This window comes from Phodopus roborovskii, unplaced genomic scaffold, assembly GCF_943737965.1.
Source record: "Phodopus roborovskii unplaced genomic scaffold, PHOROB, whole genome shotgun sequence".
Classification (NCBI taxonomy): domain Eukaryota; kingdom Metazoa; phylum Chordata; class Mammalia; order Rodentia; family Cricetidae; genus Phodopus; species Phodopus roborovskii.
Window position 1 is genome coordinate 19,117,686 of NW_026126567.1, and position 15,531 is coordinate 19,133,216.

The 15,531-nt window shown below is 46.0% G+C and overlaps 1 protein-coding gene across 1 annotated transcript in view; it reads right to left on the reverse strand.

The window, feature by feature from the left end:
* Ncald (neurocalcin delta) overlaps positions 1–15,531 on the reverse strand; it is a 230,945-nt gene that overhangs the window by 204,906 nt on the left and 10,508 nt on the right. The gene's annotated exons all lie outside the window — the stretch shown is intronic.

The window sequence follows — 15,531 nt, forward strand, 5'->3', positions numbered from 1 at the left end:
GACACTTCTCATCAGAACAGAGGGGAGACCAATTCTTCAGAGCTGTTACCCAAAGGTCCTCATTGTCTATGGGGCTGTCACACTGTCCAAGCTTTCTGAAAACTCTGATGGACCAGTTTTGGTGGACACCATGTGAGCTGAGTCTTCCATCTGGTGTTTATAGCTTAATACTGTCTCTTGTGCCTCACACTCCACCCTAGGCCTCACACAACTGGCCCTTACAGATGGACCCAAAGGTCCCTTATTCATGACTTCTGGCTGTGTTGCAGCAATAGAAGGCATGGGCAGGAGATTGACAGGGGGGGTGAAGAGTGAGGCTGGTGTATGTGTGTGTCCCTCTGCTTCTTCCCTGACACAAGGCTGGGGTTACTCTGCTGTGCTAAGAAAACATTCCCATCTGGCAGCCCTTTCTCTACAGCTAGACACCACTTGTTCCAGAAACTTCCCAAGCCTGGTAAAGATTACCAGCTACAAGTAAGCCCAGCAGGCACCAGCTCCCCACCATCTCAGAAAACTCCATGCTCACTTCCATGAGTCACCCTCAGGGAAATTCTCCTTTAAAAAAAAAAAAAAGCCACCACCTCCCACTGGAACCTGATTGACACATTGACACACATCATCCTTTCTTGATTGTTCTCCCAAGAGACCTGCTCATGGGGACTCTCTCCTACCAATGACCCACTCTGCCTGGCCTAATTTCAGTCCAGGAGAGCTGCCCATGCTCTCTACCTCACACCGCAATGAAAGGATAATTCATCTGAAATCAATTCACAGTATGGGAAACTCAAGAGTTCATACCCAAGCTAGTTGTACCCTTTGATGGGTGCACTGGCTGAGCTGTGATCAATGCTTACTAGCAACTGGGCATGACAGCCAAGTGATGGAATCAAGCTCTCTGGGCAGTGACGGAGGATGGATAAGGAAAGGATGCCACCCATACATGGTGAGTGGTATGTCCTTTCAGGCATCAAGAAAAACAAAATTAGTGCCATCTGCAGGAAAATGGGTGTGACTAGAGGGCATCATACTAAGCAAATGAGACTTAGGAGACAGAGTTTTATGTTTTCTCTCTTTTGCAGCTCCTAGATTTTATAGAATCACACAGTGTATACATACATATGACTTTGTGTGTGTGTGTGTGTGTGTGTGTGTGTGTGTGTGTGTAATTGTCAGGAGGAAAGAGAAAAGTGAATGAAACACTAGGAATGGGGTAGGTATATGCTCAACATGCAATCTATACCTATATGACATTTTAAAATAATAACAACAAATTAAAAGGACCAAGAAAGTGGCTCAGTTGGTAAAGTTCCTATTACACAAGTGTAAAGACTTGGGCTTGGATCTGCAGAATCCACATAAAAGTTTGACCTCTAGCAGCCGCTCTGGAGCTTGGGAAGGTGGGGGGGGATGAGCAGAATCCTGAAGCTCATTGGCCAGCCAGCTGCACTGAACCAGTGAGGCTACAAAATCAATAAGAGCCTCTGCTTTAAAGACAAAAATGAAGATGGAGAATGATCAAGAACTAACTCTCTGGCCGCCTCCACAGCCACATTTACACACATACTCATGCCTACACTAAGTACATAGCACACAGCACCCCTAAAAATACATGGAGAAAAATATTTTAAAGTCAAAAGACAGATAAATCCTGCTGTAGTTTTGTTTTGTTCTTTGGAGATGATTTTCCGTTTATTTGGCTGTTTGCAAGCATCACACGGATCGATTCCTTCATTAACAGGGTGTCTGTCATTCAATAAACTCTGGCTGCCATCCAAACTGAGGATGCACTATGAGAGCGCTCTAAGAGCCCGGCAAGTGCACGTCCAGTGCGAGCCAGCCGGCCAGACCTCTCCCCCACCTCCGCGCACACCACAGCCGCGGATTCATCAAGAGTCTTCTTAAACTGCTGCTGCGATGAGCCCTATGCCACGAAGAACTGCCAGTGACACGTGACGCATGTAAGGAAAGGGAGGAGGAAGTGAGAGGCAGAGCCGTGATGGGGACGCTGAGGGAGGGTCCCTGACTCTGCTGGGCAGCTAACAGTTTATAAGTTCCTACCTCGTTTTACTAGGATCTTCCCTGAATCGTTTCAAAATGGAAAGGTACTCCTAAGAGACAGGCACATAAAAGCACGCCCTTGTGTTACTTGTCTTTCAGCCATGCTGGATCAAATCCCGCCTTCACAGGTGCCAGTCAAGCTCCCTACCACTGAGCCCCAAACTCTGTGGACAGGCTGGAAGAGGCAACTCAAAGATGAAAAGGAGATGCGACTGCCAGGGCTGGGCAAGATGGAACATCACCCAGCGATGGTCAGCGTGAAAGAAGAAAGGACAGTGTGGCCACAAGCTCTGTTTCCTACCTCACCCTCAACTCTTTTGTGTGACATTCAGTTACTAGTCTGCTAAAAAGCAAAACAGGATTCTAAGAGCATCTGGAGCCCATTTTCTGTCTTTTAGGACATCTTTGCTGGGATTACAGGTTTCCCATAGATTCAGTCTTAGTGCTTTGATAGCTACGAGAACTTATTTTAAAAATTAACTCAGTGCTCAAGCCATAAACCTGTTGTGAAAGAGAGAAAGGCAGCGTGGATGCCCGCATCCCTTTAAAGGGTGACACACAAGAGCCTGCAAACACTCTGTCCTCGAGGCAACGGCTACGCCTTCACCTGCCTGGGGTCTGCGGTCCCTATGCAGCCCACAGCCCTGCCATTGCAGTGACGACTCTCCTGGACATACAGCAGTCGTCAGAGCGTGGCACCGTTTCCAACCTATTTCAGTGTAGGACAACTGAGTACAGCCCTGCTACTTCAAAGGGTCTCTGAATATTTAAAGAGAGGCTGTAGGACATCAGTGACGCCTCTAGAGCTGGAAGTGAGGGAGCCTGAGAGCCCCGCCCTCTCTCCTCTGCCTTCCTCCCACAACCTGTGTCCTGTCCCCACCAACAGCCAGATCCTATTAGAGACTAAGAGCACCTGCATCTCCACAAGGTAAAGCTATGGCCAAGTGCTCCACCAGCTGCCGGCTGATATCCCCACCCCCATTCTAAGTCCCCACAGCCACTGAGTTGGGCTTTGCTCGGAGCTGTAACATAAGTGGCATCTCATGTATCTTCCTGTGAATTCCATAAGGTAAACACCATTATTCTCCCTGTTTTTACAGGTGGGAAAACAAGAAGCTTTGATAGTGGTTCTCAACCTGTGGGTCATGACCCCCTTTGGCAAACTTCTAACTTTCAAAATAATCACATTATAATTCATAACTGTAGTAAGATTATAGATATGAAATAGCAAGGAAAAAATGTTATGGGGGGGGAGTGTCACCACAACACGAGGAGCTGTATTACAGGGTTGCAGCATTGGGAAGGCTAAGAAACGCTGACTTTAGAGATTAAGTTCCCGAGTGAGATCGCCACACAGGGAACAAGTACAATGTGGTAACCCATCCCAGGTCTCTGTAACTTAGTGACCACTGTCAAAATGCAACCAGCCTTTCCACTGGAGCCCGAATTGTGGCAATGAGGTGGTGACAAAGGCTACAGGCATTTCTAGTTATCACTCACGACCATACTCTGAGAGGGTGGCATCCTACATGCCTGATTTGTCCTTGTGTCTCCAGCATTGACCACGGATCAAGGTACATAGTATGTATTCAGCAGACGAATGCTGAAGGGGTAGGGGAGAAAGCAGCAGGAAGAAATGGAGAGAAAGGGCCTCAAAACAGATAAATAAAATGAATAGAAACATTTCATTGTCTTGTTTGATTGTTTTTTTTTTTTGAGATAGGGTCTCACTGCGTAACTCTGGCTGTCCTCTACAGACAAGGCTGGTGTCAAACTCACAGAGATCTGCCTGCCTCTGCCTCCTGAGAGTTCTGGCACTAAAGGCATGCACTATCATGCCCAGCTGGAATGCATAATAGTATGATGCTAAAAGCCTAAATGTTCTGCCCCCTGAGGAGATGCAGAAACAGTTCCATTATTCAGGGAAGAAAAGAGCCATGACTAGGAGAGGCAGCCATTTGTCACATGCTGGAGACCAAACATCCAGGATACACAAAAACAGACACACATGCTAGGAGAGCAGAACCCCAGGGAAGGATAATGCAAGGCAGCTTTTCATTCCAGAAGATTCCAAGAGCAAGGGTGGGCAGAGGACACAGGTGATTGTGAGCAACACCAGGGTGGAGGAAGGAACGAGGAGGCGGTACTTCCAGGAGCACACAGCGAGAAAATTTTCAACCCAACAAGGCCCCAAGGTCACCCCACTCCAAAATGTGTGAAGGAACACACCTCATACCAAGGATAAGTTAATAATGTATCCATTTTATTCTGCCACTCTACACTTCTACCAAATGCCCAGTGTTAGTGCCAGAGTGACAAACATTGGCAATGTTCCTACTCTCCTTCAACATGCAACAAACCAGCAGCCAAACACAGGACTTATCAGAAAAGGGTATGGGCTCTGCAGAAACCGTGGTACCACCTTGAAAGTGGCACAGAAGGAAAGCAAGAAGCCACTCTCGGTCTTCTCCATCAGGTCAAGGACTACAAGCCATTCTTCTTTCCGAGTCTATAATGCAGCTTTCCAGGATGCTGAGAGAAGTATAGCCAGGCTAGACTGCAGCAGCCTAAACTGCCCAAAACGAGCGGAAGCAGCAAACAGTAGGAAGGAAAATCTGCCTGTGCAGTTAAGGGGACTGGGTGGCACACAGTCACCTGTCTTCTGGAAGCCAACCTAGTTGCCCAGCCAATCCACCTGCTGCAGAAGACCCTGTTCTTTCCAGGATGCTAGAAATGACAGCCTTCACTTCACGTGGCTCTGAACCTCATTCAAGGTAGGGAGGGACCTTTACTATTCTAGCCACAGGTTTGGGAGCTAAAGAGAGAGAGAGAGATGAGGTGACAGTAAACTGGGGGAGGCTGGGGCAATTCCACATGGTGGCAGCACAACAGAGCCCTTGGGCACTGGGTCCATCTTCAAACAAGAAACAAAGGGACAAAATTCATAACCACAGAACCCCTTCCAGGCCCTTACAAGCCCCAGGGTTGAACCTCGGCCCACAGGAAGAAGGAAGGCAGGAGGCTCATCGGCTGCTGGGTCACAGGGGCACATCGGCTTCTGGCACCGGTGGCACCGAACAGAGATCCAGGGCAGAATGCAAATATTTTGGTTCCCACTGGGGAACTATGACATGGCTGCCAGTCAAGCTTCTGCTCTGGGAGTAGGTTTTCAGTAGCACTGGGCTCGGATCCATGAGAAATACGGATCTGGAGATGCACAGAGAGAGGGGTGACAGAGGGTGACAGAGGGTGACAGAGATGGGCAGCTCTCCAGTGATGACGAAAAGTGAGGAATAACTGAAAATAACTGAAAGGGGGGGCAGCAGATGTCTTAGGAAAGGAAACATCATCCACGTCAAACACCTTGCACATGGAAGAGGAATCAGCTTCCCTGCAAGGAAAGGGCTGGGGTGGATTTCACTTATAGAACAAACACAAGAACTTCTGGTGAGTCCCACTGTGCAAAACTGGAGGAGAATCACCTTCCAAGGCCGCGAGTGCTGGGTGGTACTCAAGCAGGCTGCAATGAATGTGTGGTTGTGGAGTTATGGTCCATCTGAAGCCCGTTATTACAGGCTTTCACTCTGTAGTGCTGAAGCCCTTCTAAGTCAACCTGAGTCCCTTTCATCCTTAAAAGCTCAATCCAAGTCCTATCTCCAAGGCGCTGAGTGCTTACACACACACACACACACCCTTTCCTGAGGGAGGTGCATTCTGCCTGTATCATTTACATGGCTTTGTTTCATCTGAACAAATCTCAATCAGAGAGTTGGGGGGTGGGGGAGAATATGGGTAAGGCTATACCTGTGTGTATATGTATGTGGAGATCAGAGGACAATCCGAGGCATCATCCTCAGGCACTGCCCTCCCTTCTCTTTAAGACAGTCTCTCATGGGCCTGGAACTCACTCAGCCAGTGAGGCTGCCCCAGTGGTTTGATTCCAATCCTCCCTGCCACACCTGGGTTCTGGGGCTGGAGCTTGGGTCTCATTCCCGTGAGCACATTCCTGGCTGCTGTCTTCCAGCCTGCAGTCGCTCCTCGTAGGTTTACCTCTGGCATCACGTAGGTCCCTCAAGGATAATTACTTCAGGTCTCTCAAACTAGCCTTGCAAGCAGGGAAAAGTCCAACTTGCTTATTCATTGCTGAGTCCCTCAGCGTCTGCTCTGAAAAGCTGCAGGGTTTGGCGTAAATTTCTGTGCACATAGACACGGGAACCCCATGGGCTCTTTGAGATGTCTGATCCTGATTATTTCATTTCCTGATTATACGCACTTGTGCTTCAGTTTTATTGAGCTAAATATTTCTTCCAATTAAAATAGTATTCTTCCACAGTATATTTTTAGAGAAGAGGGCAAGATGAAAACTTTTTAATTAAAAACATTTTATAACCCGTCACAAAACAAAAGCAGTGGCTCGGCCACAGACTGTCATCCAGAAAACCAGCTGCTTAAGGGGGGATTAATTTTTCTCATGGCTGAATCAAACCAGTGCAATTAACACAACTCACTTATCCTCCCAAGAGGCTTCCTTTGTGAGTGTTTCAAGTTCAAAGCCTGTGACAAATCAACATGACTATCAAATGAAAAGACCACAAGGAACTTTTCTGGGCCAGAGTAAGGTGATTGGCTGTACCTAGTGAGTAAGGCTCTCTATAGACGAGAACCCGTTTACTAAGGGGATCCTTTTTTCTATACGTTGTCCTTGATGTATACAGCATCTATGTACTACTGCTAAGTTCAATTTCATTTTATTTATTTTACTTAAGGGGTCCGCTTCATTCCAAACAACAAAGCCAATGCCATTTTATCTGCCTTAAGGCACTGCTTTGGAATAGGCACCCAGTTTGCCCCATACCAACTCCTTTTGGTGCTTTGGGACTGAAGATCACATAGCGGATACCTCAGACCTTCTTTGTGTGAGCATTTGGGCTTCTTATAAAAGGTGTTAGCCTTGAAAACTCCTGTGATCTCTTTACATAAATAATTCCATTCACCATTTCCATGGAGCCCCTGGTCTGGGACCTCACATGTTAGCATAAAACTATAAAAGAAAAAAAGGTCACTAGATACAAGTTCTTTCCACCCATGCCCAGAGACAGCTCTACTGTTAACAGAGTAGAGACAATTCCATTTTCAGGAAAGAAAGAAATGATAGAACAGACCATTCTATATCCAGAAGGGGCCAGATTCTACTAGATAAATACACTCCTGAAACAGACTGAATTCTTGTTATAGCGGGTTTTCCCTTCTGAGCACATAAATCACAAAAATGTACCCACCTCTAGAGACCCATGCTTCAGCTTCTGGGTATTAATAAACAACAGTGTCTAACTGAAGGGCATGCTGTCCATCCATCTGTCTCCCCACTGTCCATCGCCCACCTCCCGCCACCGCCCCTCCATCTCAAGGTCTTTGCCATCGTTTAGGAGAACTAAACATCTTCCTTTAGGAAAAGTTCTGAATATCTTGGCTCTCCCATGCTCCTTATTTTGTTTTGAAGATTTATTATTTATTTTAAATTGTGTGCATGTGTGGGAGCAGAGGGTAAGCATGCTTATGCCCACGTAAGTACAATGCCCACAGAGGCCTAAAGAGGCTCTCAGATTCCCTCAAGTTGGAGTTATGGGCAGTTGTGATTTGCCCAACATGGGTGCTGGGAACTGAATGAACTCTGGTCCCCAGAAAGAGCAGCACATGCTCTTAACCTCTGGGCCACCTCTCCAGTCCCTTATCTGCTATCTTCCCCCCCCCCCCAGAGTCCCACTCTTGTGCTGTGGCCTGAACAATGCCATAAACACAAAGTGAATTTTGTGCACTCTGAATTTTCACCCTTATCCTATCGGAGGGAAATGTGTATTCAGTTTACCTATCTGATGAGCCTGACCTTCTAAAACAACTAACTAGAGCAGTGTTCATCTGCTGCGATGGAGAGCTTTCACTGGCCCCTCCCTGCAGGTCATTCTCTAACCATCTCCAGTCTCCTCTGAACCCAAGAAGGTCGAATGATATGGAATGAAGTGACGGGCCTCCTTGTTTTCTCTATGGGTCACGGTTAGTATGGGGCATGATCAGAAAGATGAGCTCTCTGGCAATCTTCCTGGAAGGTGTACATGTCATTCTGCGAAGGCACGGTCACTGCTCCATGTCCTCTCCCCCCTAACATTCTAGTGTGGCTTTAGCCATATGGGTTATTCTCTAGTTTCCCCAAGTCACAGAAATACCTTCACAAACAAGACTTAATTACTGTTTAAGCATGTGTCTCTTTCCTGCTGGAGCCTGTGATGTTATTTTGTCTGGTATTCTTCATAAATGCCTCTACCTGCCATTTCTAAAAACCACATACATTGAGGACCAGTAAAAGAGGAAAGAAATCAACTGGTTATATATTATTTATAAACACAGCATATTCTTTATCCCTTGGACAATTGGACAATTCTCTGTTTCGAATTCTTTAAACTGTCTAAAGATTTTAACACCAAAATATCTCTACTTAATGGGAGCCATAGTTTACAGGTAGACATCTTCCAGCCTATGGTTTAATGACATAAACAGATTTCATATAGTTAATCATAGCAATTTATGTCATTGGGAGAGAATGTCCTATATAGAGTAAGTGATAGAAACCTTTAAGAATAAAAGTAAAATCCCGTGCTACAGGAGAGGTAATAAATGTGGAGGCTTTTAAGTGAAAGCAGTTTGGAACTTAATACAGAAAGTAAATGACTCAAAACCAACTCTCAGAAACCTCAGCAAGTACCTAGGGATGTTCCTTCCATCCATGGAAAGGGCTTAACAGACTCTAACAACATCCTCTGTCTTCCGTGCTTTAAATTAGAGACTAGCCAGGAGCTAATTTAAGAGCTAGGTTAAGGGGATGCGGAAAAACAGTGCTGCCTTGCACCCAAAGAATGGTCTTCCGTGATTGACCATGACTCCCTGGGACAATTCTACCCTAGGAGACTATTCCCGCCACTTTTATATTTGTGCCTCAGTTTCCTATGTCAGTGACAGCACAAGCATCCCATGCACTCGGAGACTAGAAACATCTCCTAGACACCAGCCCTCTTTGTGATCCATGACAAAAGTCAGGCTCAGGAGCAGGACCCTAGAGCACAGTGTATTCAAGGGTCCACCCAAAGACGTTCTACTTTATTATGAGGTTAAAAACAATCTCTAAACAAAGTTAGCTCTGTATTTCCCTCAATCCTCTGCTGTCACTTTACCCCAGCTTCAACGAGGAAGGACAGAGCATACTTGAAGCTTTACCTTAACTCATTATTATGAAGTTCCTCAATAATAATTAAGGACACTAATCAAGCACCAGAGACAAAGTCTAGTGGGGACAGTATGACAGTGACCCTTGCTCCTCTACAAGCCAGGCTGGTAGCTCAGGAGGTGGGTTCCATCTGTTCTAGGTAAACTGAGTTCTCTTGCCCTTGCCCTTGCCTTACTGAGCCCACATCCTGCTTCCCTTACCCTGTGAATGAGTCTGAGGATACGCAAAGGTACACTTAAAGAGGGAAGAAAAAGTATGGTGTTTTGTTTTAAACACGTTGACAAATCCCATGTCATTTCTTCCACCTGTGGTAAAATTGAATTCCCCTTCTTTTGAATGTTATATGCCTTTAGTGACATATCAAAAAAAAAAAAATCAAATGTGGTAGATACTGTGGTGTTAACTTACTAGTTTGGATCCAGAAGGCAATAGAATACTCTCTCTCTCTCTCTCTCTCTCTCTCTCTCTCTCTATATATATATATATATATATATATATATATATATATATATATATATACACACATATATATATATCCCTCTCCCTCTCCCCATCTCTCTCTCTCTCCTACTCTCCAACTCTCTCTTCACTTTTGCAAGAGCAACAAAGCTATATGGAAGCCAAGCAACTGTGGACAGGTTCACACAAAAAGGAACCAATGTTCCCATGACTTTTAGCCTAAAAACCTCTAACCCTGACCTTCAAACACTCTGCTAACAGCCAGGACAGACTTGCCATCGAGGTGGGTATGCCATCTAGGAAGAGGATCATACACCTTCCAGATAAAGCTATCTAGAACACAGCTGAGCCTTCCCATTGGGACCAGCTTGGATTAGAGGCGGCATGATAGACAAGTGATGCTTGTGCAAGTTAGCTATGTGGCAATAGCTAACCCCAGTGCAGTATTGTTAGATGGGTCCTCACCCAGAGGATGTGCAACAAGGCAGATTCTGTAGCTTTTGTACCTTTTTCAAGCACAGGGAATCTAAATATAACCTCCCCAAAGCAATTGTGACCTTTTGCCACTGGAGACACTGTCGATTTTGAAAGATAGAAAAATCAAAGAGAAGAGGAAATAAAGATAAGGTCACGGGGAGTGGAGAACAGACTCGATGGGTGTCCTAAGCCCTACCCCTTCTTTTTAGGATCCCTGAGACATTTCCTTCTTCCCAAGCTGTTTATTTTTGCTGGCAAGAGTATTTGTACTCGCTATTTATGCCTAGAAACACCACCAGGTCAAATTCTGAAAGTACCCATTCATTAGCATCCAAAGGGTAGAGGCTGAGCTCAGTGGCTTTCCTGGCCCTTTCCTCCCAAAATGATTTTGCATAGGCCTGCCATCTGAAGCTCCTGAAAGGTCTCTCTTGTAAGAGAAAGGTCCTCCCTCTCCTTTTCTGTCTGAACTACATCTGGTTTCTTTTGCTGTTCTTTTACACTACCGTTCTTTTACCAAACCTACTGTACTGTTTCCAAGCTGCCTTGTCCCTGCCTCTAAACTCTGAGTCAGGCTACACCACATGATTTGATTGAGGGGAAGAGATGGGCTTTTAGATGACTTTCATTATACAGCCAATCCTGGTGTTGTCTGATTGGCTTGGATCGTTGGGCATTTTGTTGTGTGTGATGCCATACGGAGACCCTGAAGGGAACCCAGTTTTTATGTGGGCAGCATGGCAAGGTGGCAGAGAGAATGTAATCTAGAGGATGTGGCTTCAGAATTGTAATATGAATGGATGAATGTACAGTGGTAAACATCATTGAACATTAGCATCTTCAAAGGAGGTTAAATGTTCCCTAGATGTATTCATTCCTGCCCTTTGAAAAGTATGTATCCAGAGCCATGGAAATGCCTTTCCTCTTTAACGTAGCCTTCATTCATCTAAAGGCAAAGCAAGAGAACTGGAGCATGCAAGATGCTCATAGAAGCATGGTTCATAACAGTTTTTAAAAAATGGAAACAACTGACCAAATTATAGCCTGTTGATTTAACAGAATGATATGATTTCATTTAACAAAATAATGTTGCAACTTGAAGAAATGTTGTTTTGATATAATGCTACCTTGTAAAAGAAAAATCCAGGACACTGATGCTAATTCTGGAGCTCTCCACATTCAGTTTCAAGCACACAGAAAAAAAAATCATTGCTCCTATCATGAGCTAGAGCCAGGAGGATGGCATAGCAGGTTGGGGCACCTGCCACCACGCCTGATGACCTGAGTGTGGCTGCGTGGTAGAAGGATTAGAAAAGGACTATAGAAAGTTGTCCCCTTCCACACAAGCACTGTGTCATGCCCATACCTGCTCCATCTCCAACACATACACACACACACACACACACACACACACACACACACACACACACACACACACACAAAGCCATGAGCCTACACTCCAAAAGAGTAAATACATGTGTGGCACCGTAAATCTGGCCAAGAACCCACGGTTAGGGAACTCACAGGCCCCAGGAGTGAACCTATGACTATTGTTCTGCTAAGTGGACAGAGTATTAACTGCCCTCAAATTTATCTTTATTAGCGTAGCTCTCTGACCTCATCAGAGGAGTTTCGTTGTTCAGTGAATGATGGCTGGTTCAGAGGCTCAGAACTGGTCATCATGAAGAACCAAGAGTCAGAAGCCACCACAGAACAGGGGGATGGGAAGAATATGAGAGACAGAGGTTGGGGAGGTCTAGAGGGGAGCTATCCTCTGCACATGACAGGGCCACCTTGGTCATGACCGTGGTCACCTACAGGATGTCAAGTCAATCAACATCAGTGTGGAGTGGGAAGAGCTCACAAACCCACTCCCAGCCTTACCCCAGCTGAGGACATTTGATGGCTTCTCGGACAGTTGATGGTCAACCATGTTCCTGTGCATGATCTATGGGCAGCCCAGATTAGAGTCAAAGGAGAGGACATGAAGTTGGGTAGGGTGATGGGGTTAGAAGGAGTTAGGGGAAGAAGATCAGACTATGATCAAAGTTCCTTGTATGAAATTCTCAGAGAGTTAAGAATAAGTATTACTTTAAAAAATCTTGGACGATAGCCTCCTTGTGGACTTTCTTCTCCCTCTAAACCCTTCCTCTTCCTTCCTCAGACTCAATGAATGCAGTCTCACTCTCATAAATACAGATTTACAACACGTGCAGTTGCCCACCCAGGTTAGAGCCGTGTGTGGCCCAGACCCTTTTTGGTCTCTCGGAGGAAGAGTTAGAAAAGGCATTTGCACTTACTCCTCTGGTTTGAAGCTTTTTAAAGTTCCGTGGCTTCAGACAATCAGATTGAGAAGGCTAACCAAACCTTTCACAACACGTTCCTGTAAACACCAATGGGGCATATCTGGAATGGCAGATATGGGCACAATGCTTTTGTTGAGAGCTGAGAGCCATTGTGAGGCAACTGAGCCCTGCACAGCTAATCCCAGCTTTGAATGTATGCAACTTCACAAGGCAGCACCAATCATCTGCCAGACACTGTCATGGGTACCAATCACGTCCCAGCCTCAACTCACAAAGCTCACAGAATAGTTCATTCCTGCCAAATACTTTGAGAAAGCACTGGCAAACAAAGAGGGCACAGCTGACCCAGAGAGGGTGTGGCTTCCCTGGGAGGGCGTGGCCTTCTAGACAGCTTCAAAGTAAAGAGGTGGGAAATGAAGAATTAGGCCCTTTTGAGATTCTCTTTGTATGTATTTTATGTGTGTACATGCATCTGTTTCTGTGCATGCATGTGTGTGTATGTGCATATGCATGTGTGTGAGCATGTGCATGCCTGTATTTATGCATATGTGCATGTGTACATGCATATGTGTGTGTGTGTGCATGCCTGTGTGCATGTGTGTGTACCTTGGGTGTTGCTTCAGGATCTCTCACTGAGACCTGGGACTCGCGGATTAGGCTAAGTTATCTGGCCAGTGAGTTTTAGTGATCCTTTCAACTAGAACTACAGGTGTGCATCACCATGTCTGGTTTTTATTTTTAATTTTTTTATTTTTAAACAAAATTCTTTATTGATTCTTCGGGAATTTCCAGTCCCTCCACATCTACCCCTCACCCCTGTAGCATGCCCCCCAAAATAATCCCCCCAAATTAATTAAAAACAAACAAACAAAAAAACCTCACTCCTCTATCTTCCCAACACTTCTTCATTCACCCTAGTGGCATCGGGAGCTGTGTTGTCACACAGTAGACCCTTTTGTCCAATCAGCCCCACCCACAAAATGCTCATTGCAATGAGTCTGGTTCAAGGCCTCCGGTACACCATCACCACTGGACGCTCATAGAAACTCCTCCCACACACCGCACTGCTGCCCGAGTCATGGAGATTCTGTGGACCAGATTCTATAGGACCAGTCCCTTCACACCCTCCAGCATAGATGACCCAGGATGTAGGTCTGGGTGAGAGCTGAACTGGTCCAGGACACTGGGACCGCCTGCCTCAGGTAAGGGGCAGAGCCAGCTCTCGTCCATGCCATGGGGGGTGATGAAACTCTCCTGAGTGTGGGGTGGGGGAAGTTAGGGGAGCAGCTCTCCCATGCGGGGCAGGACAGGACCAGCTCTCGTGCTGCAGTTTCCCGTGAGGAGTGGGCTGGCTCAGCAAGGCTCTTGGACCTCAACACACATAGTTGTTATGACCCCTGTGGTAACACAGGCCATGGACATGAACTGGGACCACAGCTGCAGCAGGAACACAGACCCAGACATGGCCCTTGGCAGCAGCTTGGGGCAGGAGGCTGAAAGACCCTCAGACATCAACATGGTTTCAGGTAGCTGTCCAGACTGACATCCACACAGCCCCTGGTGACAACAGAAGTCACTGCTGTGTCTGGCTTTTTAAGTGGGTTCTGGGGACTGAACTCAGGTCCTCAAGCTTTCGTGACAAATATTTTATAAACTGAGCAATCTCTCCAGATGCCAATATTCTTGTTTCTAATCCATACTCTCTTGAACACCATGGAACTGGAGTAAACAAGATTTCTTAGCAGAGCCAACAGTAACTCTCTCACCAGAAATGACAAGCTTGGACAGACCGCAGACACACACCACCAATCTCCCATGGCTGCCCACCAGGACAAATGCCAATGTTGCCTTTTTTATTGTTTCTCTCTTAGCAACAAGAAAGAAACTTAGTAGTTTCTTTCTGCCATCTAGCATGGCTTGAGTTCGGCTCCTTGCATAGTAGTGGTAAAAAAAAAAAATAGCTTAGGCAGAAAGGAAGACACATTTTGTGATTTTTTTTTTTCTCTTTTTTCTTTTTGAGAATGGAAAAGGGCAAGCTGAGTCACCCTTGAGGAACCTGGAATGGTTAGCATCCTATTTTTATATAAAATACCCATCTCCTCAAATTCTCCTGAATCCTGCTCTAGCCTAACACAGCAAGATAGAGAAACTACACATTACATTGACAGCCTTGTCACAGACAAGCTCCATATCACCATGTACTCTCCACCCCTCACAGAGACATCCTCAGTCTACTCACAATCACAACTCACAACTCACAATCATGAGTTCTCTTGTGTCACATAATATCGGACTTGAAAGGAAAAGCTAGCCTTGGCCTATCCCAAAGGCAGCCCCTCCGATACAAAAACACTGGCCTTGAAATCCTCTCAATAAAGTTTCAGGAAAACAAGACCAGATTCTGGAATATGCAGGACTTCAGTTACCTGTGTGGCACGTGTGTCTGAGTTTCCTTCTCAGACAGGGGGGAGGAGCCTGGGAGGTTTAGGAGGGCCAAGACAGGCACAGATTTCTGATGCCAATCAGAGAAGCAAGCAGACATGGCATGAGGTCAGCACAGCAGTGTGTGCAGAGGGGCGGCCAGCTAAGTGAAGGTGGGCACACAGGCAGTGACCAACAGGAGAAGGGAATCTGTAGGAATTTGCACCGGCTCTTTCTGCCTGAGGCAGGAGCCCAGGGAAGCCCCTGAAAAGGTCAAACTGTTTAAAAACCCATCGGCATGTCTCATGGGGACTTGCCATGCCATTTTCCAACAGTTGCAGCACTGATCTAAGTTTCTGTCCAGGTGCTGGACTGGATCCCGATGTCTCAGGATGAGAACTTGCTGAAGTAGCTAGCTCATGAGTCATGTTATATGTAAAGCACTTACTAAAGTCCCACATGGCAAGAGGCCCACATAGTGAAACAACTAAGAACTGAGGCATCTGAGCAGTGAGTGTGGCCAGGGACCGTCCTTTA